Raw genomic sequence first — 23,466 nt, 5'->3', positions numbered from 1 at the left:
ATGTGATCATTTGAAATAAGATCATTTTTTTGATTTACACAGAATCATAAGCTGAAGTGTTCTGTGGTTGTGCAGTTAATATTTTACAGCAGACAGTATTAGCAGTTTATATAAATGTTACAATTCGGCCAGCTTCTGCTCCTGTTCCATCCATGAGCAGTGAGTTACCTACACAGCTTTACAACCAGCTCCCTCGATGGCTCAGTGTGTCACTTGGTGTGGTACTGAGCTATAAAGATGGGAAGTGTCCCAGGACTGATTGCGAGTCTGTGTTGAGGTAATTCTCAGGCATTGTATGGGTGCAACAGCTGGCCTTAGTGTCCCTGAGAAAGGCAGGGGAAGAAAACCAGCTGTAATCTGTTTTCGATCGCTATGTGGTGATCTGTGCTGGAAAGCGTGTATATGTGGATGTTAGGTGAGGTACAGGATCTGGCTTGGCTGTAATGGCCCATGACAAATAAATAGCTTGTGGACACTCTTATCTTGGCTCAAACTTAAAGAACAACCTCTTAGAGACACTGGAGAGCTGGCACAACTCGTGGAACTGTACCACAGCAACAATCTGCGTCTTCAGGAGAGTTGGGGAGAAAATTAGATTTTTAAAAATTGAAAAATTTTACACTCCTTTTATTTTTCTTTCGACCCAGCATCCGATGGGCAAATTAGTCATACCTAAGGTAACAGGTAGCTTTCAGTAAATACTGTAGTGATAGATTTTCAATTTTCTATATCATTTGCATGTCTGTGTGTAGTTCTCATTACACTTGATTGCACTTTTAATGATTTCCAAATTCTATTCTTGCAAAGGAATTTGAGTGAGTGTCATTTACTTCAGTTGCATATATGAAGGTAGTTATGCATGTACATACAAATTAAATTCAATGCTCAAAGGGCTGAACTAACTCATGCAGGATACCTCATCCATATAAATATGTTTAAAAAGGCATGTAATTAAAAAAAAAATGTTGGCATTCAAAGTGACGAACTTCTGTGCTGGGGAATGGAACCCTCTACTTTTCCCCAACAACATGCCTTATCTCTCTTTCTCGGTAGGGCATACCGACTAAACCAATATGAGTTTTCCCCATTTGCACATTATGCCATCTTAATGCTCTCTCTAATTCTCCATCTGTAGAAGCAAACAGGGCAAATAAACACATCACTTTACTGTTGACTTTTCAGAGATTACACAAATTGGGGTTGTATTCTCTGGAGTTTCGAAGGTTAAGGGGTGATCTGATCGAAGTTTATAAGATATTAAGGGGAACGGATAGGGTGGATAGAGAGAAACTATTTCCGCTGGTTGGGGATTCTAGGAGTCGGGGGCACAGTCTAAAAATTAGAGCCAGACCTTTCAGGAGCGAGATTAGAAAACTTTTCTACACACAAAGGGTGGTAGAAGTTTGGAACTCTCTTCTGCAAACAGCAATTGATACTAGCTCAATTGCTAAATTTAAATCTGAGATAGATAGCTTTTTGGCAATCAAAGCTATTAAGGGATATGGGCCAAAGGCAGGTATATGGAGTTAGATCACAGATCAGCCATGATCTTATCAAATGATGGAGCAGGCACGAGGGGCTGAATGGCCTGCTCCTGTTCCTATGTTCCTATACAACACAGCAGGCTATTTGGCCCACTGTGCCTGTGCCAGCTGTTTGAAAGACCTTTCCAATTAGTCCCACTCCCCTGCTCTTTCCCAATAGCCCTGCAATTTTTTCCTTTTCAAGTATTTATCCAATTCCCTTTTGAAAGTTACTATTGAATCTGCTTCCATCACCCTTTCAGGTAGTGCATTCCAGATCATAACAACTCAATGTGTAAAACAAATTCTCCTCATCTCCCCCTTGGTTCTTTTGCCAATTACCTTAAATCTGTGTCCTCTGGTTACCGACCCTCCTGCCAGTGGAAACAGTTTCTCCCTCTCTACTCTATCAAAACCCCTCATAATTTTGAACACCTCTATTAAGTCTCCCTTTCACCTTCTCTGCTCTAAGCAGAACAATATACATTTATTTCTCTATAAATGATGTATAAAGCTCCCCTCCAAACCACACACCATCCCAACTTGGAAATATATCGCCGTTCCTTCATCGTCGCTGGGTCAAAATCCTGCAACTCCCTATCTAACAGCACGGTGGGAGCAATTAGGGATGGGCAATAAATGCTGGCCTTGCCAGTGACGCCCACATCCAATGAACGAATAAAAAAAATTTTTAAAATATAGGATATTTCCAAATTTGTCCTAAATTATGGTTAATTTTGCACTGTAGACCTTTACCCACTTGGAACTGGATTGAGACTGCCCAAGCTCATTTCAAATGGGACCCTTACAAGCCAGCAGGGAGGAGACATTCACCCCCATCACTTTGGCTGGATTCAAAGCCAGGTCCTAGAAATTAAAAGGGACAGCAATGGAGGAACTACAATTTGTCTCAGAATCTATTGGTTAGTGAGGGGGAAATGCATTGAGGTTCCTGCTCCTGATCAATACCCAACCACCTCTGCTAAGATTACATGTGTGTATGTTGAGTGAGGATTGGATCAGGTTTGGCTGTGATAATGCTGTGGTCAAAAAGCTTGCCGACAATCACTGTCTAGGTTCACACATGAATTATGAACATTGTCATGATATTTCAGGGGCTCCTGTGTGACCATACCCCAGTAACGAGTCCAATGCCTTAAGGGGACAAGAAAATTTGTAGAAGAAAATTGGTGAGAAGGAAAAAATAAATGAAAAGGGACAGTCTTCTACTATTGCTGTCATGCTGGGATGGGGGGGATAGAGAGATAGGGAGCAATGTTGTGAATGACTTTTGTAAACAATTTTACAACACCAAGTTATAGTCCAACAAATTTATTTTAAATTCCACAAGCTTTCGGAGGCTTCCTCCTTCCTCAGGTGAACGGTGTTTTCCACACCGTTCACCTGAGGAAGGAGGAAGCCTCCGAAAGCTTGTGGAATTTAAAATAAATTTGTTGGACTATAACTTGGTGTTGTAAAATTGTTTACAAAAGTCAACCCCAGTCCATCACCGGCATCTCCACATCGTGAATGACTTTGAACAAGCTGAGGTGAGGTGCTGCTATTTACAATGGCACTAAGTCAACAGTGATTTTTTTTTGCCTTTTCTTCCCTACAAAAGGTGATACATACTAGGGTACATTCCCACAACTGATTGTGCTCCACAGCTGTCTTGTGCAAATAACCAATTCTCATGAATGAGCCTAGACAGTGAGCTATAAGGATCAAAAGGACCGGAAGAGGCTGATCCTGTCCATTCCCAACATTCACACAAATGTGTTTTCCAGCAGGAAAAAAGATTAGAAGTAGGAAATTTCTCCCCCTTTTTGGTCAAGGCCAATCAAAGATGGTACCCTCATGACACCCTCCTGAGATCAGCTAATGCGTAGGGTGTAGGAATTGAACTTGGAAACTTCCTGTTCTGTACAGTTAAGCATCACATTGCATGATGCATTTACCAGCCATCTGGAGAGGGAAAATAACAATGATTTTAGATGCTGTGGGAGAAATTCAACTCATGGTCCCCCGTTTTTCTGGTGTTATCTCAGAATAAGACCTCTGAATTCTGTGTCACAATCTGCCGCACCCAAACTACACCGGTTGCTATATTGGCATCCATTTGAAACAGGCATTAGGCTCCTTAAGTATGCAAATCGGAGATCTGTACTGTTGCAGGACTCCAAATCCGAAATTCAGGTACAAATGGATGGAGCTTGCGCTAAACAAGCTGCACCTAGTTGTATCAAGTATTCAGCAGCTTAACCAGCGATCCTTAAAAAGAATGTTCAGTTTTTGTGGCCCCAGGTGAAGCAGGAGTGTTCCTCCTGGGGCCATAAAAAACTTTGACCGGTTCAGGGCCCTCCCCAGGATCACTGACCTCCCCCCGCCTCCCCCGACCAGCCAGCTGGGTGAGTGTAGGAGTCGGCCGATATCCCTGCCGGCACACAAAGCCAATTTTACGCCCGTTTTGGATACAAGTCGAATTTCTCTGCCGCTGTTTGTGAAAAGTTTCTACTTAAAATTCTGTGAGACGTTTGTACTGTTTAAAATCCTCACAAACATCATTATTGAAAGACATTCATGGTCTATCGCCTTTAGTAATACCCTGAGTAGGTGTTTTGGTTAAGTCAGGAATTTCTGGCTTGCAAGTCTAAAGTTTTTGACAACAAAAACTTGGTACTGAATGCGTCCCTTTGTATGTGTAGGGTCACCACCGTGGCTTGCAATACATAGCACCACCTACTGTCTAGAAATGAAAATGCTTAATATATTTCATAATGATCCTTGATTCAGGAACAATGTTTTGTCCTACTAAGTAATGTTGCAAACCTGTTAAGTCTGGAAACTTTAAAATTATTCCTCCTGATTGCCAGTCAGTTAAATGTCCAGATTATATATTTATCCTCCAACTTTCTACCCTCCTGTACTGGGGATGATGCTTATTAAAGGGTATGGTTCCATAGGTACCAGTCGAAATTTGCCCAAGTGGCCACTGTTTATACGTGAGCTTACAAAGGAAATGGTGGCAAGCTACCCAACTATGCCAAGCCTGATTCTCTCCTCAAACAATATACGCATGCACATGCGCGCGCACGCACACACACACACACACACACACACACTTTCCAGCAGATTGCTGGATAGTCATCATGGCTGATTTTCCCCTAACTAATTCAGGGGATATAGAGGCCAACTGTAGCCTTGGTTGAGATCAGCTAACTCTGCAAAGACTAGGAAACAAATCTGGTCTTTATTGCTCAGCACCACACAAGACAGTGCCTTAACCAACAGAGGCATCAGGGGGAGCTCCCAAATTATGTGACCAGAGTGAATAAAAATCAGAGGAAAAAAAGTCTAAGTGAAAGAAAAACACACTGGTAGAAATAAAAGATATTATATACTCTTTTTAAAGTCTGCTTCAACACCCCTCCAATTCCCTCAGCACGAGTATTCAATTTTCAGGAGGGACTGCAATACGAGTGCACACTCCATAAAAATGGTTTGAACAGTAACCAACAGCTATCAGGGTTGGCTGCACGGCTGAGGGGAAGTCTGACCGACTGTTGTTTTTTGACCAGCCTGGTACCCGTGGGGATTTCCACTGCAACTGCTTAGCAAACATAAATCTTAAACAAAGAATGAGTCTTCATTATGGGAAGCTGTCGTAATGGCTCAGCAAGCTTACCTAGTAACGAGCCATATCAGTAGGGTCCCATGTTTGATGTTCATCTGTGTTGAGGTGGCTGATCTCAACTGGCATCAGTGTGTCTGGGGTTAGAAAGGGGAAATCAGACAGGTTTCCTGTTCCTGATTGCTATCCAGTGACCCTTGCTGGAAAGCACAAATGCGGGTCAGGTTTGGATTGGGATTGTCTGTGATGCCCCTGCAGGCACTCACTGCGGGCTCACACATAAAGAATTGCTACTTAAACGAGGTACTGGAGGGGGACAGATGCCTGTGCACAGCAAGCAAATCATCGCCTTCAGGAAAGGAAGGGAGATAAACTGGTGAGAAAAAGATCGAAAAAGACTTCATTATGAAAATGACAGAAGTGTATTAAGTTGTTAGACACCTCAATGGTGCATTGCTATGATTGGGATGCATCCAGATTATCTCCTGTACTAAGTTACACTTCTGTGTTAAAGTCTGTAAGCAGCCCTCAGGCAAAGAACACGTCACAAACAAGCTTTCAGGTATAACTGGAATATTCTATGCTGATATATTTTAATTGGATAAAAAAATTGCTACATTACTAGCCCACAGGAAGTCTATGTTACTTTTACCGATTTCTGCTATTCATATTGCTTCCCTGAGGCATTGACTGCAGTTGGGGTACTATACCACAGATGCTGGCTGCTCTCCCATACCTCACCTAAGTTGCTATTCTTCATGTGTGGGCCAAGACACTGAGTGCCAATTAACAATTTGACTGTGGGGGGTATCACAGCCAAGCTCGATCTTTCCCTCACTTAATGTCCACTGTTAAGCACGTTCCATCAGGAGTCGCACAGTCTGGGAAGCAAACTTGGAACCTTCTTGGTCTTCATGTTTACTTTAAAAAAAAATCCTCTTCCAATTTTCTGTCCTCGCCTCCTGAAAGAACTGATCTATGTTGGGGTATGGTTCCATGGGTCCCCAGAACACTCTGTTTCTTCATCCAAGTACCTATCGTTCACCTATCGGTGTCAGCTGTGGCTTAGTGGGTAGCACTTTTACCACTAAGTCAGAAGGTTCTGGGTTCAAAGTCCCACTTCAGAGACTTGAGCACATCATTTATACTAACAGTACTGAGGGAATGCTGCACTGTTGGAGGTGCCATCTTTCAAATGAGATGTTAAGCCGAGGCACCACCTGCCCTCTTAAGTGGACGTAACCTAAGCTGAGTCCAACTCCCCTGCTCTTTCACCATAGACCTGCAAATTTCTTTTTGAAAGATACTACTGAATGTGCTTCCACCACCCTTTTAGGTAGTGCAGTCCAGAAATTAGACGGGACAAAGTTATCAAGGAAAAATCACAGGATTAAGTGAAATAGGTCTCAAGTTAATTGAACAATTGCAATATTTTGCTTCAGGACAATGTGAAAATATCTACCAATATGGATAACCTGAGTGAATTAGCAAAGTATATGTGGTCACATGCTCGTTTCAGGCCAGCAGAAGGCTAAAGTAGACTTACAATTATCAGGCCTTGGCCCTCGTTTTAGACATCACGGCAGCAAAGTTGCAAGTGCGATCATAAACCTGAACTCTCCCTCAACTACTTTAAAAAAAAATCAAACCTAACCTCACCTCACTTTATTGGCAGCCTGGCCATTGCTGGCAGCAGTAGCTCGTCTGGGAACTACTACTACTTCAGGAATTTGCACTGTTCCAATCTAATCCATAACAATATTAGTTTTGGAGAAAATCATGCTGGTACCGTCAGTATGAGAAGCAATATATCAGGGCTGAGGATAAAGGTTTTCCATGGCCATTTGTAGAGGAACTGTCCAATTGCATCCTTATGGCTCTTTGTTAGTTGGCGAAATTTTGTGAAAAATGCTCGGTATCAGATTAGGGGAATGTTACTTGTCAATGTCTGGTCAAAACCCCACAATCCCCAACCACTGTCTCGCTGAATGAAGCCAGGAAAGGGGAGCACTATCACTGGAAAAGAGATAAAAAAAATAGGAGAAAGAAATGAGGAAGCAGGAAAGTTTTCTTCCAGCCTCTTCTCGCTTCTGTGCTCCCTAGATAACTGGTTGAAGTCTTTTTATTTTAATTTTATCACTTTGTTAAGAAAATATTTGGGAGGCGAAGGAAGAAAAACAAAGAAAGGCAAAGTGTTCTTTTTTAAAAAAGCAACTTGGGATGGGGGCGGTTGAATTGTGGGATTAAAGCACAGAATCCCGCAAGACTATATCAACAATTGCCTCCTTTACAGGGAGGATAGCATTAAAATTCAGTGAGGGGTTTGCCAACCCAATCTGATATTAACAAAAACAAATAATAACAAAAACTAAATCCAAACCCTGAACATGTGCAAATAATACAAAGGTGCCATATGGTGCCCACTGGTCACAGAAGGCATCTAGTGATTAGTGGTTGCCTGTGAAGCATGCTGGATAAGGCATGCATGAGTGTCAGCGTGCAGACATACAGACACAATATGGGTCTCAGACATGCTAAAGAAGCTGTGTCACCGGCTGCTGCAGTGGGCCAGAGCCTGCAGGGGGTAGAGTGGTGGCTACAACCCTAACAGGGGAAGGGGGAGGAGAGGAGGAAAAAAGGAAGAAATCACAAAGATAAGTACAGGTGAGAGTGGCCATTTAGCTCAATTGGTTCATCCTTCCATAGAAATCGATCATTCCTACATCACAGCATCCAGCTGCCTCTTGAATGACTCCAGAACTTTCATTTAAATTGTCCTAGCTTGAAGATCATTCCAAGTCTTAATCATTCATTGCGTGAGAAGTGCTTCCTGGCATCAGTCCTGATATTGCCTTTTACCATCTTGTACCTATGTTTCTTTGTCCTGCTGTTGTGGTTTAACTTGAAACAATGCTCTGGATTAACCTTTTCTGTTCCACTTTGTATCTTATATAACCTCTAAAAAGTTCCCTCTCATTCGCCTCCTTCGAAGGCTAACGTTTTACTAACCCTTCGTTGTAACTCAGTCATCTGACACTAGGGACCAGTCTGGGAGAAGACAGTTTATGTATAGTGTCCTTAACGGTTACCACTGATTGCATTCCATAAATCCTTGGAATCGATATCTATGCACATTGGAGTTTTTCTTATCAACCACTACCATAGAGTTAATCCATGTTGTTGGCTCCATTAGATTGTTGATTATATCCAATTGCTCCATATGTTTCAATTCTCTCGATGGCCTCACGCCATCCTACCTTAGTGATCTTCGAACACCACAATTCCCTGACTCCCTCCACTCCACAGTCGCTGGCTGCTCAAGAATTCTTTATGCAGTACCCTTCGCCTTTCCTCCTCCCTCTCGTTCATAAATCTCCTCAAAACCCGACTCGCCAATCGTGTCTTTGGTTCCTAATTGCAATAATTTTCTAGATTGTGCATTGTCTTCTGTCAGTGTACATACCCTTTACTTGAAAAACATACATTTAATCAAGGAACCAGATTCTTAAATTGTCTAGAGCTATTTCCAGGAATCTGTCCCTTTACATTAGATAGCAAAGGCCCTGATAGCCTGTTATGCCTTCGCTTTCCAGTCACATCTGTCATGAAAGGCGAAGGGAACTGTATAAATAATCATTTCCACGTTAGAACTGACTCATTTCCAAATAAGAACTGAGACCAGCATTTATTGCCCATCCCTAATTGCCCTTGAGAAGGTGGTGATGAGCAGGCTTCTTAAACCGCTGCAGTCCGTGTGGTAAAATTTCTGCCTGTATGATTCAGGTATTAAATCATAATCATAGGCCGTACTATCGGCAGGATTAACGAGAAAACACCACAAACGCTTTTCCACTTAATGGCATCGCAACTGAGCTGGCCCATTCATTTTTCATCCACTTGTTCTGACTAGCTAACAATTCGAATGCCTGGATAAAACTATTAACATTATCCCCCTCTTTGAAATATGGAATAAGATTTGATTTATTGAAATAATGCTCCCTCAGTTCCAAGATTGCACCCACAGACTCACTGCCAATGCATGTTTCTCTGCCATGGCAATGCTCATTGTCCCTCTCGTGGCTTCATGTTGTTCAGAGCCTCTACTTCTCTTCTGCCTCATGCTGACGCTGTTACTCCATCTTGTTGGCCTCAAACATGCATCATTCTCTCCCCTTCCTGCTTTCGACACTCTTTCCCAGTATCCAATGTCAACATTTCTAGCCTGGAACATCCTTTTGTCTTTCATACCAGTACTATGTTTTCTCAGCTGCCACATTGCATAATTTCATCGTCTGCCTTTTTTGATCTGGTCCACATTTTTAGATGTTTCTCTTCCATTCATTTTCAATTTTTAAATGTTTTCAACAGCCTTTGTCACCAGTTTAACTCAGTATCCCAGTATCTACCATCATTTTTTATGAATTCAAGTCCGTTGCAGGTAACTACTCAGGTTTTCAGATTTCTGACACCATGTAATGTTTTAGACATCAACATGGCACACAAGTACCAGCCAGAAACCATCAGGGAAACACTGATCCCTATATTACAACAGTGACTGCATTTCAAAAGGACTTCAATGACTGTAAAGCGCTTTGGGTTGTCCTGAGGTCGTGAAAGGCGCTATATAAATGCAAGTTCTTTTATTGCAACCTTTATTACAATGGAAACCAATGGAAGGGAAACAAAGAGTACATATAGGATCCATTACACTCACCACCAGCACTTGGAGATGGTGCTTTTTTATTCGTGGTGAGTGCAGCGACAAATAATATGGATTGGTGTCACATAATAAAACACATTGCTGGCCAAACTCCCCACCAAATCAAACAGGTGAGAGAGAAGGTGGGGTGAGAACTCTGGGGGTGGGGCGTGGCGGGAGGACACAAGAAAAATGGGGGGGGGGGAAGAGAGAGAAAGTGCTTCAGACCCCAATACTAGACTCTTTTACCTTCTTATCTGTGAGCAACGCCACTCTGTCAGGGAGGTTCTCTGAAGTAACCGTCGTAAACTGGCAGCGTAACCGTCCTCTTTCGAACGCTGCATTTCAAACCGTTTCAAATTCTTCCACCCGAACCGCCAGCGGGATCGCGCGACTCCCGCCCAGCCGCGGGGAACCTCCTTTCCTATTGGTCAGTCCAGCTGCCCATCATATATTCCACAAGATCATTGGTCAAATGTGCTTTCAATCATCCGGGGGCCTCGCGACCTAATTGGTTTTTCCAACTGTCACTTTAAGAAGACGATTCCGCCCATCGCTTTCTCGGTCGGAAATGCAACTCTTTTATTATATTTCAAGTTATAAATCGATCGCTTTGCTAAACATTCTTGTGTAAAATGGGGGTTTTAATTAATTTGCGGTGATTAACTGGAAACCACCAGGACGGTGACTGACAGTAGCTTCGAATTAAATATTAGCTAAAAATGGTATTTCTGAGGAGGATAAGGAATAATATTGCCAATAAAACATTTCTACAGCGACAGGTCAGCGTTAATAATAAGATTAAACTAAACGGTTAATGAAATAGGGACAGCTCCCTCCCCGAGGCCGGAGCCCCATTCACCTCAGTGAGAGGTTTTAATCACCATTCGTACAGAATGGAAGAAGCTCGGTAAAGTGATTATATCTGAAGTTCGATAGGCTAAAGACTAGTTACAGTGACGATAGAAGAGTAAACATTAGATTTGATCAGATATTAAAGCTTATATCATTTATTTAGGTGTGAGTATATTTTCACTTGAAAAGATCTCATTTTGCCACTGAAACATAGGCAGGTTTCCGTAGTGTAGTGGTTATCACGTTCGCCTCACACGCGAAAGGTCCCCGGTTCGACCCCGGGCGGAAACACTTTTTCCCGAAAATTTAAGGTATTAATTTTTATTAATTTGCAGAAGTATATTTAAAGTAATTTATAGGCAAAATTAACTTTGTCGCATTCATTTATTAAAATCATTTAAACATATTTAAATTTGCAAAAACATGTTTTGTTAAAAGTTTTTGAACCTAAAAATAATTTATTAATTTGAAAGTGTTTTACTTGCATTATATTTTTTCAAAAACAAGAGTAATTAATTTTACAAAAATGCATTTAATTGTAGTGAGTTTCCTAAAATTAGAAGTAGTTCATTAATTTGCAGAAAGATTTTTTATTTGTATTAACCTTTAAAATTAAAATTTATTAATGATCAAAAATATATTTCATTGTTTTAAATTCTTTTAAGTTGTCTACTTTTTAATTTACATTGATATTTCTGTTTATATGTTAAAATATTTTGCTAACATGTAAACATGATATGCATATCTACTAGAGAGACACTACAAGATTTTTTGTGTTATTAGATGTTTAATATTTACTTTTCATTTTTAAAAATAATTCTTAAAATACTGTTGCGATTTCATTGCACTGTTTTAACATTTCATACAGATGTTGCTGGACATTCTGAATTTTTACAATCACTGGAGGCACCATTGGACACCACCAGGCCCCAGGTTTGATTCCTGGTTTGTGTTGAGTTAGTGGATCACAGTTGGGGCATTTTAATTAGCTGTAGTGTCCTAAGCAAAGGAGGGAATAATAATAATAAATCATGATCCACAGTCCTGGTCACCATGCAGTGAGCCCTGCTGGAAATTGCAACTATGGTAGATGATGACGGGAGCAGCTTGGTTATAATAGCCTCTTCCCCCACCCCTGTAATAGAATAGCCTGATGGTATTCACTGTCTAGGTTCATTCATGAAAAAATGGCCACTTGCACCTTGTAGAAAGGGTCGGGTTGTTCAGCCGCCGAATCCATAGAGAGTGTGGCCCTGTCGTCCCAGAGCGTACACCACATCCATGGCGGTGACCGCCTTGCGCATGGCGTGCTCAGTGTAGGCGACCACATCCCCGATCACGTTCTCCAGGAAAACCTTCAGCATCCCGCACGGGTCTCCTCGTAGATCAGACCTGAGATCCACTTGACACTGCCACGGCAAACCAGGTGGTGGATGGCTGGTTTGGTGGTGCCCTGGGTGTTATCACGAAGCACTTTGCGGTGCCCGTTGGGCTCTGTCTTTGGCCAGTCCTTTGCCTCCTTTACCTCTGCCAAACAACTCGCAGAAAACTCAACAGAAGTACTGTAGAATTGTAGCCCAGAAGGAGCCAGCACGTTCAGGAGAGGAAGACAAAAGATTGTGAGGAGGATAGTGTGAGATCAAATACAATTGTTTTATTCATCATTTTGGTGGCAAATGCTACTGTAGTTCCTTATCCTCTAATATTAATAGAAGTTAATATATGAACATTAGTTAGCCCAGCTCAGACTTCCACCTTTTATCTGGGGGATGGGTCATTGTGACACTGAATTCTAAAAAGAAAAAAGAAAGCCTTGCTTTCATGACCTCAGGACATCCCAAAGCACTTTACAGCCAATGAAGTACTTTTTTGAAGTGAAGTCACCGTTGTAATGTAGGGAACGTGGCAGCCAATTTGCGCACAGCAAGCTCCCACAAACAGCAATGATCTGTTTTAATGATGTTGCTTGAGGGATAAGTATTGTCCAGGACATCGGGAGAACTCCCTTGCTCTCCTTGGAATAGTGCTGTCAGGTCTTTTACATTCACTTGAGATTGCTGGTTGAGCCTCAGTTTAACATCTCATCCGAAAGACAGCACCTCCAACAGTGCAGCACTCCCTCGGTACAGTACTGAAGAGTCGGCCTGGTTTTTGTGCTCAAGTTACCGTAGCAGGAATTGAACACAAAATCTTCACGGGCCAGAAGCAAGAGTGCTACTAACTGAGCCACAGCTGAGTTTATTAGTTACAAGAAGGCATGAGATTGGCCGTTTCCACATTTTACAAGTGAGAATTTTTTTTTGGCAAAGTAATTGAAATTAAACACTCGTCCCCTCAAATTTAAGCCTTTGGCCATCTGTGTGGTTAGACTGTTTGATGCAAAATGTTTAACTACTCTCTTCGTTTACCTCATTAAGCCTTAAAGAATTAATAATATTGCCAAGAAAAAGAAATCAGTGGAAGTTTGCAGGGAAAAAAATACCTGCCAGTAAATATTGTTGATGTGAGGGAAACTGAGCCTCGGTGATAATGGAAATCATACCTAGTTAATCAGGAATTTTTCCAGTAGTTTTTTTTTCAGTCACCTGAGCCTGTCCGGACAAGCCATTTGCGAGCTAACTACTGACTTGGTCTGTCACAGCCAAGTCAATTCAGTGGTGCATATAGTCCTCCACTGCATGATAAGCAGTTTACAAAGAAAAGTAAAAGCAAAATACTGCGGATGCTGGAAATCCGAAATAAAAACAGAAAATGCTGGAAACACTCAGCAGGTCAGGCAGCATCTGTGGAGAAAGAAACAGAGTTAACATTTTACATCAATGACTTTTCATCAGAACTGGAAGAAGTTTGAGATTTAACAGTTTTTAAGCAAATACAGTGCTTAAAAACTGCTAAATCTCAAACTTCTTCCAGTTCTGACGAAAGGTCATTGACCTAAAATGTTAACTCTCTTTCTCTCTCCACAGATGCTGCCTGACCTGCTGAGTGTTTCCAGCATTTTCTGTTTTTATCGCATAGAAAAGAGTTGAGTTTGAACCTGGTACAGACAGGTTTTCCCAGGCTCCTCAGATGACCAAGGAAGCTGACGGGGAAGTGGCTATTGCTGGGGACGTCTGGAATCAGCTTTTTGAAGGTCAAAGGCTAACTTCAGGCGTGACAGCTCGGATCAGTTGGCGGCACCCTTGCTTTTAAGTCAGAAGGCTGTTGTTCAAGCTCCACTTGAGGGCTTGAGCTAACGCTCCAGTGCAGCACTGAGGGAGTTCAGCATTGACATAGGTGCTTCAGGTGAAACGTTAAGCTAAGGTTCTGTTTGCCATGTTTGAAGATGCCACCAAAAACAGATTAATTGATCATTCATGTCATTGCTGCTTGTGGCTCATTGCTTCTGCATTTTCTTACATAACTACCGTCATTACCGTCATTACAACTGTGCGAATTACTTTGATACGTTTCATTGATGTAATAAGATGCAATATAAATGCAAGCATAATATGGTTGTTTCTTGCCTTGGGAGTTTTAAAGAGCAAGTTCACAAGTTGGCTTGTTAACTTGTCTTTCCTCTTCAAAAGTTAACGGACATACTGTGTTGTGTTTCAGAACTCAAGCATTTACAGTTTTTCTTTTCATCTCATTTGGCTGACTCACTTTTGTACCAGTGCGAGACAAGCTGCCGTGTTTAGTACTTATACTTGTGATAAAGGAAAGTTTGTGGGGCAGTGTGTCCATACAGTAGTGCATCGCTGGCGAGCATGTTAATCAAGTGACCCGCTGGGACTCTCCCAATGGTTTAGTGGACCGTTGAACATTGTGGCTTGGTTACTGAACCATACAGTCTAAGAAGGCCCCAAGCTAAACTGCTGGTTGATGCTGAGTTAGTTGATCTGAGCCAGGGTGCAGCATTACAACTGGCCTTAAATGTCCCTGTTGAGGGAGGGGGGAAAATCAACCAGGATTCCTTGATTGCTATCCAGTGACTCTTGTTGGAGAGGGAGCTTGAGTGGATGTCTGCTGTGCACAGGCTTGGGCTCAGTTATGGTACCCTCCACGATCAATCTTCCCGTGGTTAGTAAACGCGCTGACACCACCACACAACGTCATGACATCATTACTCTGTGCGTGCATGCTGGCCAAAATACTACGCCAGCCAGTGCACGCATAGGAACATAGGAATTGCTAGACGAGAAAAGACCAAGGTCCATCTAGTTCGCCTTCTACCATCCTGGTAGTCACACGATACAGTGATAACATTGACTAATCATAGCAATCAATCTCTATCAATCAACCCAGATACGAAGTGATGAAAACCCCCAGTGGTGGAGAGCTTTGGGAACCATGGGTCCAAAGTCACCTGTTCCTCCCGAGCATGTTACACTCACCACATGTAATGTCTCAAATGACTTACATATTGTCTCCCAAAATGTTACTTTTCGAAAGAAATCGATCTAATTTGCATTTGAATGAACCAACGCTATCTGCTTCCGCCCATCTCCCTAGGGAACCTGTTCCATAGATTGACCACTCGCCTGTGCAGTATGTTGGGTCCCCACATTGTGTAGCTGTTTACAGGAAGACAGGCTACATGACACCAAACTCAATGTCGCACAGTGGCACGGTTAGCATGCAGTTTCGAGATTTGGGATCCAATGTAAAAGCAGCTAGGGAGGCTATCAGACGACAAGCTTTCTCTTGCCAGGAGTGTGGGAGAGGTGTTAGATGAACCCTCCTCAGTTTATGGAATTATTCAAACACCATCCACTCCAAGTGAAACAATGGGGAAAAGTGCAGCTGCTCTTCAGACCAATCCAAACACATCAGCTTCAAGGAAGATTGACTCACCTGCCTGGATGAATCATGTATGAATCAGTAATTCCAGGGAACAATGTGCCCTATAGCCCATTCAGACTCTTCCCCATCCTGTAAGATTCCTCTAAGTGGTTTTGCCAGAAGCTCATTTGCTTAAGGCAGTGAAGTAGGTAAACATTCAGACCAGGCAGGTGGATGCTCGATCTCCACCTTTACTGAGTTAGTTGATTTCAGCCAGGCAGTGGTAGGGGTACTTCAATTGGCCTCAGTGCCCTGTGGTTTGGGAGGTGAAAACCAGGAAGTGTGCCCACTTCTGATCACTATATAGTGCCCCCCCCCACCCACTTTGCTGGAGATACGTGTGTGTCAGTGTTCAGGATTACATACAGCTGCGGTGCAACCCATGGCCAAATAGCAGGCCGACACTCACAGTCTAGGCTCACACATGAAGAGAGGCCACAGGAATGAGACATGGTGAGTGTCTGGTCCCATCGAACCATACCCTAGTGACGATTCAACATCTTTAGGAGAGGGGAAGGAATTGGTGGGAAAAAGGTTGTAAAAAGATCTCTGCACATCCAGGTCAGTTTAGTGTTAAATCCTGACTCAAATTTCAATACTGTGCATATCAAAGAAATGCACTTTAAAATAATTTTTGTTGGTCACCAGCAAAAAGTTTACCCCTTAAACTTAATCGCAGTGACAACACATGAAGATTAAAATTCCTCTCCTGGGTGTGTGTGTCGCCTTTAAATATGACTTACAGTTTCCTCTATGTTTAGACCAACAGGAGAGACATAAATATTGAGGCTTTATCACTGATGAAAAGTTTTACACAGCATTTACAGCACAGAAACGGGCCATTTGGCCCAACTGGTCCATGCCGGTGTTTATGCTCCACACGAGCCTCCTCCCACCTCTCTTCATCTCACTCTATCAGCATACCCTTCTATTTATTCCTTTCTCCCTCATGTACTTATCTAGCTTCCCCTTAAATGCATCTATGCTATTCGCCTCAACTATTCCTTGTGGGAGCGAGTTCCACATTCTAACCACTCTCTGGGTAAAGAACTTTCTCCTGAATTCCTTACCAATTTGCGCACAGCAAGGTCCCACAATCAGCAATGTGATAATGACCAGATATTCTGTTTTAGTGATGTTGATTGAGGGATAAATATTGGGACACCGGGGAGAACACACCTGCTCTTCTTCGAATAGTGCCATGGGAGCTTTTGTGTCCATCTGAGAGGGCACACGGGGCCTCGGTTTAAAATCTCATCCAAAAGACAGCATCTCCAACAGTGCAGCACTCCCTCACCACTGCACTGTAGTTTCAGCCTAGGTGTTTTTTATTCTCAAGTCTCTGGTGTGGGGCTTGGGCATACAACTTTCTGACTCAGAGGCAAAAATGCTACCCACTGAGCCACAGCTGACACCCACATACTGGCTACTACCTTAGCCGTGAAAAGCAGCTTTGACGTGCATTTTGTGCTATGCTGGTGATGCCGGCTCACAATGCATGGGTGGGGCAATCCCAAAGTAAAGTTGTTGGGTTCACTACTGTTCCCAGCTATTTTCTTTTTAACCAGGTCTTTCAGGTGACTGACCTTAGTAAAACCGACAAGTTTACTTTGGCTGCATGAGACCTATGCATTAGGCGAGCCATGGCATGAAACCAATATAAAAGCAGTTTATTTCAGCTTAGATCGGGAATCAAATTGGGGGGTGGGCATTCTTCATCTGCATATGTCAGCACCACACCAGGCAGTGCCTTTACTACATAGGAACATAGGAACAGGAGTAGGCCATTCAGCCCCTTGAGCCTGTTACTAACTGAACTAAGCAGCTCAGAGGGTTTCTGGAGCCAACCTTAGGCTTAGTGGTAGTATTCCTGAGTCAGAGGTGCAGTGGTTCAAACCCCACTCCAAACAATCCATGAGTAGAGACTAGAGCTCTGGCTCTAAATTATGGGTTGACGTCCAGTGGGATATGTGTGGGTGGCCCCTCCATTGCTCATGTGGATTGTGGGAGCCTGTCATACCCTCCTGCTGTACAGGACTAACCACCCCATCGGCTAGTACAAAGATGGTTACAGCCATGGAAGGAGTGTTCATGTTATGGCCAATCAGCCGACAAATCTTCCCACTGTTCTCCAACTTGATTCCTATATTGATAAAGAATAGGAAAGGTAACATCACAGAGAGGGCATTTTACAATGAAACTGTAGGAGTGATTCTATGTTCCCAGTGTTGGCAGAGAATTGGGGCTACATCCAACCTTTGCTCCCTGGGCAAGGGACCACAGAATCATCTCTTATATGCAATGCCTTTTTATCAGAGGGCTATAGTAAAAGTGTTAATGTACTACAGTCTGCTCCAAATAAGGGCAGCTGTGCTTTAGTTTATTATAAAAGTGACACACTGAACAGTCATTTCATATGAGTCAAACACCATCTGTAAAAACAGAGATCCAAATATAACCAGTACAAATCATTTATATATTTTCAGACAAGGCGCCTGCCTTGTGTAATTTTGATTTTAAACTGCTGCAGCACGCAGGTGAAAGGCGATGCTGGACAATTCGATTTCACTTTTTCCTTCCAATTTTTGTCTCTTCCTCTCCTGAAGGTGCTGATTCACGCTGGGGATATGGTCCTTCAGCTGCCTGCATCTCTCTGACAACTCGTCCAAGTAGCATTCTTCAATGCTGAGCCTTGACAGTTAGTGTTGGGAGGCTATTCGCCCATGGGGGGAGGGGGAGCCACAGACAAGACCTGATCGTGTTCTCATCCAACTCGCGTACTCTCACTTTCCAGAAGGGGTCGCTAGATAGCGATTAGGAGCAGGAACTTTGGCTGATCCTCCTTAGACTGAGGTCAATGAGGCCAATTCTAGCATCCCATACCACTGCTCTGGATGAGATGAGGCACACAGAGTATGCTTGGATCCCTTGGTTTGTGCTGAGTTAGCTGATTTCAATGCAGGTGGAGGTATTGGTGCTATCATTGGTTTCAGTCTCCCTAGGGTGATGTGAATGGGAAGGGGGAAGCATCAATTGGGGTTCTTGCTCTTGATCAATATCTAGTGACCAATGCTGGAATTGAGCATGCATGGATGTCAAAAGAGGCTCATCTGCAACGGCCCACGCAGTCAAATTGCCTGCCGATACTCATGGGCAGGCTCACATCTGAAGAGCAGCCATGCGGGCGAGGCATGGGCAGCTTACCAGTGTTTGTAGATCTGTTCCCCGGCCTGAGTCATCATCTTCAGGGTAAGCGGGAAAATGGGAAGGAGAAACAAAAGCAATGGAGCACTTTGTTCACTAGGTGGCGCTGAGACCACAAACTATGGGCAACAGATTACAAATAGTAGGAACAGAAGGAGGCCATTCAGCCCCTCGGGCCTGTTCTGCCATTCAATTAGATTATGGCTGATTTGTACCTCAACTCCATTGACCCGCCTTTGTTCCATATCCCTTGTTACCCTTACCTAAGAAAAATCTATCGATCTTAGTCTTTAAAATTTCAATTGACCCCTAGCATCCATCCTTTTGGTCTTTTGGGGGAGTGAATTCCAGATTTCCATTACTCTTTGTGTGAGAAAGTGCTTTCTGATTTCAGTCCAAAATCTAATTTTAGCATTGTCCCTCTACGGATACAAAGTACGCATATAACAAGTCTGCCTTTATCTTGGCATTCATGATAGTCTCACCTGCATCTGCCTTTAATGGGCCCACATTCCCCTTTACCTCTCTCTCTTAATATATTGATTAAAACTGTTGCTGTTAGGTAAATCCACACTTTGGGATAATTTTCCAACCGCAGGGAGGACCCTTGTTTGCTGGGAGCACAAAGTCAGAAAATTACCCCTTATATTACATAGAATTTTACAGGACAGAAACAGGCCATTCGGCCCAACAGGTCTATGCCGGTATTTATGCTCCACGCGAGTCTCCTCCCAGTTTATATGTAAATACTTAATATAAGATAGAAATCCAGTTTATTGGAGCGTGTTCCATTCAGAGTGTAGCCATTATATAAAGAGTGTGACCTATACCAGCACACTTCTGCTCACAATGTAGAACTGGTTATCATAAACACATCGATCTGTAATCCTGCTCGGATAAAGCCATTAAAAGCGAGGCCCTCTCTGCCAGTTCCGGTGGTTCCGGTGGACATTAAAGATCCCTTGGCACAACTGAAAGAAGAACACAGAGTTCTCTTGGTGTCGCAGTATAAGTTAGCACCTTCAGAAGAGGGGAGAGAAATTGGGATAAAGGAATTAAACCAACAGGAAAGGAAACACGTACCGTAAAACAGCTGTCGGTGCAAGCAGATCTCCTTCTCAAGTGTCTTTCAAAACATTTTAGCAGACCTTTAAAGAGGCAGGGAAATGAGGACAGTAATGGGATCGCTTAGGGTGTGACAGTCAGTCCTTCCCATCCTTTCCTGAAGGAGGAGATCCTTCTTAGATTACGGTCAAGTGGCCAAGTTTGTGAACCAGACAGTGAGTGTTGGCAGGCTATTAGGATGAGGAGCTGAGCCTGATCCAGTCCTCACCCACCTTGCTCACGGGCACTTTCTAGCAGGGTTCATGAGTTAGCGATCAAGAGCAGGAAGCCTGGCCGTCTTTTTCTCCTTCCCGGCTGCGGGTGACTGGGGGAGGGTAAGGCCAGACTGCCCTCATTGTTTTCCGGTCTGAGAGTGGATAACTCAGCACAGCTCAACACCACAGAATGTTTACCCATCAGGGGAATTCCACAACTTTGCCTTTTAAAGTTGATTACCATCAAAGTCATGATACAGGATTAGAGCATTTAGCACTCTCGCCTCTGAGTCAGAAGGTCGTGGGTTCAAGTCCCACTCCAGAGACTTGAGCACAAAATTTGGGCTGACACTCCAGTGCAGTACTGTTGGAGTGCTGCACTGTCAGAGGCGCCGTCTTACGGATGAGACGTTAAACCGAGGCCCCGACATGCCCTCTCAGGTAGACATAAAAGATCCCACGGCACGATTTGAAGAAAGAGCAAAGGTGTTCTCCCCAGTGTCCTGGCCAATATTTATCCCTCAGCCAACACCTAAAACACAGATTATCTGGTCATCATCACATTGCTGTTTGTGGGATCTTGCTGTGTGCAAATCGGCTGCCATGTTTCCTACATTACAACAGTGACTACGCTTCAAAAGTACTTCATTGGCTGTAAAACACTTTGGGACATCCTGAGGTTGTGAAAGGCGCTATATAAATGCAAGTTCTTCCTTTCTTTCTTTAACCCGTGTGAGTGGGCTGATTGTTGAGATGCCCAAATCAAAAAGATAATGGACTGCTGGGGGCAATTGCTTCTGCTTGCTGCCACTGGCCCTGGGCAACTGGTGGTTCAGGGGTTAAAACACCTCCCTAGTTGATGCATGGCGATGCTGAAGGCACGACAGCCATCTCATTTACCTTACAGTGCTGCTGCCAAAGGCAGGGCTGCAGGGGATGACTGCAATGTAAAGGAAATGTAGCATTAGTGCAATAAGGTGAAGTGCATGAATGGACTTACTGCTTATAAATGTAATTAGTGATCCAATGCAACAGGTAACATTAATCAGGCCAGTGTTGTCCAATACATTAGCCACATGTGGCTAATTGAGAATCCAGATGTGACTAATTGCATTTCTGATTAGTAAATAAAATTGAGTAATAGACTCTGTGGTTGGCCTTGTGATCTCAATACTCATACTCGCATGGAGTATGGATGTGAACTTTAACCTTTTTGTGCGTTTTTTGGTAAAATGGTAAGATGATAAGTGAGAGTGCGAGTGTTTCTTGATCATTGTGAGAGCTTTACTTCCTTGGTTACTGAATGGTGACGGATGTTTGTTCAGTAAATACACACGGATTTACCTGTATTGTATGTAAGGCGTTTTCCACTAAAATTAGTGCGTGTGACTAAAGTGGGTGACACCTTAGCCTTACCTGTGGCTGGTTAGTGATTTCAATTGGACAACACAGATGCAGATAATGTGTTATTATCTTGTCCCTGTGGGGAAAGGCAACCGTTTAGAGCCTTCCCGCCATTGTAAACCGAGGGGCTGCAATCAGGGAAAAACCCCCTCGGGCAGAATGTAAAATTCAAATTGCTGTAATGTACCTGTAATGAATCTGAAATGGACCAGAAATGAATCTGTAAGCAATAATCTGTGTTGAGTGTCATGAACTGCAATGATGTCCAATGTGTTCATTGTACTGCACTTAACGTAACCTGCAAATTGTATAATCTGTATTGTGTACGTTTGGAAAGTGATATGACAACTGTTTTGTATGTACTGCTGCAAATTTTATGAATAAAGTATATTTTTTGAAAAAAAAAAGTTTGTGTGCTGCATCAAACCCTTTGCCGAGTCCATCAGGAGGGATGCGGGCATAAGAGGGGTGACGATCCCAGGCAGCGGAGGCACTCAGGTCAAGGCCTCCCTGTACATGGACGACGTCGCCGTCTTTTGCTCGGATCAGCTGTCGGTCCGCAGATTGATGAGCATCTACGACCAGTTCGAACTGGCCTCAAGGGCCAGGGTAAATCGCACCAAGAGCGAGGCCATGTTCTTTGGGAACTGGACCGACCGATCCTTTGTCCCCTTCACCGTCAGGTCGGATTACCTGAAGGTGCTGGGGATCTGGTTCGGGGGGGCTGGGGCGTGCACCAAAAACTGGAAGGAGCGTATTTCTAAGGTGAAGCAGAAACTGGGACTGTGGGATCGATGATCGTTCTCGATCGTGGGCAAAAACCTGGTCATTAGGTGCGAGGTGCTCTCGGTGTTACTGTACTTGGCACAGGTCTGGCCCATACCTCGCTCCTGCGCCGTGACAGTCACCCAAGCCATCTTCCGCTTTATCTGGAGATCAAAAATGGACCGTGTCCGCAGGGACACGATGTACAAATCTCTGGAGAAAGGGGGAAAAGGCTTGCCCAACGTGGCCCTCATCCTGATGGCCACTTTTGTGTGCGGCTGTATCAAGCTTTGCCTGGACCCTTGGTACGAAAACACAAAATGTCACTACGTGCTGAGGTTCTACCTATCCCCGGTGTTGCGAAGGATGGGCCTGGCCACGCTGCCACGGAACTCTCCGTCCAGTTGGACCGTTCCGCCCCACCTGTCCCTCGTCGAAAAGTTTATGCAAAAAAACACTTTCGACCACAAGGCGATCAGTAAGTGGTCCGCACGTAACGTTCTCGAGACCCTGCGGGAAAAGGAGACGATGGATCCTGTCAGTTGGTTCCCCGAGCAGACTGTCAATGTCATTTGGCAGAACGCCTCATCGCCAGAGCTTTCAAACAAGCACCAAGACCTAGCTTGGCTGGTGGTGAGAAGGGCCCTTCCCGTCAGATCCTTCATGCACTCCCGGACTCTCAGCGCCACCGCGCGCTGTCCCAGAGGAGGCTGCGGTGCAGACGAAACCGTCACCCATCTCCTTCTGGAATGCGCCTTTGCAAAGAAGGTCTGGAGAGAGATGCAGTGATATCTGTCCAAGTTCGTCCCGAGCAGTTCCGTAACACAGGACTCTGTGCTCTACGGGCTGTTCCCGGGGACGCACACCGAGACAGACATCAACTGCTGCTGGAAGACCATTAACTTGGTGAAAGACGCCCTTTGGTCTGCCCGAAACCTGCTGGTCTTCCAGTGCACAGAGCTGTCCTTGACCGAGTGTTGCAGACTGGTACATTCCAAGGTCCAGGACTACGTGCTCAGGGACGCACTGAAGTTAGGTACGGCCGCCGCAAAGGCTCTGTGGGGAAAGGCAACCATTTCGAGCCTTCCCGCCATTGTATACCGAGGGGCTGCAATCAGGGAAAAACCCCCCCTGGGCAGAATGTAAAATTCAAATTGCTGTAATGTATCTGTAATGAATCTGTAATGTACCTGTAATGAATCTGTAATCAATAATCTGTATTGAGTATAATGCAATGAGACA

General features: G+C 43.8%; 1 protein-coding gene, 1 non-coding gene and 1 pseudogene across 2 annotated transcripts in view; 1 reads left to right on the top strand and 2 right to left on the bottom strand.

The window, feature by feature from the left end:
• The first annotated feature begins 10,926 nt into the window (after window positions 1-10,926).
• On the top strand, window positions 10,927-10,999 carry trnav-cac (transfer RNA valine (anticodon CAC)). Its single transcript has one exon. It is a non-coding gene; the product is annotated as a tRNA-Val (tRNA).
• An 833-nt stretch (window positions 11,000-11,832) lies between these two features.
• Window positions 11,833-14,130, bottom strand: LOC137304589 (histone H4-like; annotated as a pseudogene).
• A 5,119-nt stretch (window positions 14,131-19,249) lies between these two features.
• The window catches only part of ttc23 (tetratricopeptide repeat domain 23), a 64,530-nt gene continuing 60,313 nt past the window's right edge, over window positions 19,250-23,466 (bottom strand). Inside the window, exon 13 of the transcript XR_010958639.1 lies at window positions 19,250-19,756. The gene's annotated coding sequence lies outside the window, so the exon portion shown is untranslated. The remainder of the gene's footprint in view (window positions 19,757-23,466) is intronic.

Source organism: Heptranchias perlo, chromosome 38, assembly GCF_035084215.1.
Source record: "Heptranchias perlo isolate sHepPer1 chromosome 38, sHepPer1.hap1, whole genome shotgun sequence".
NCBI lineage: Eukaryota > Metazoa > Chordata > Chondrichthyes > Hexanchiformes > Hexanchidae > Heptranchias > Heptranchias perlo.
This window is presented reverse-complemented; position numbering and strand designations above follow the sequence as displayed.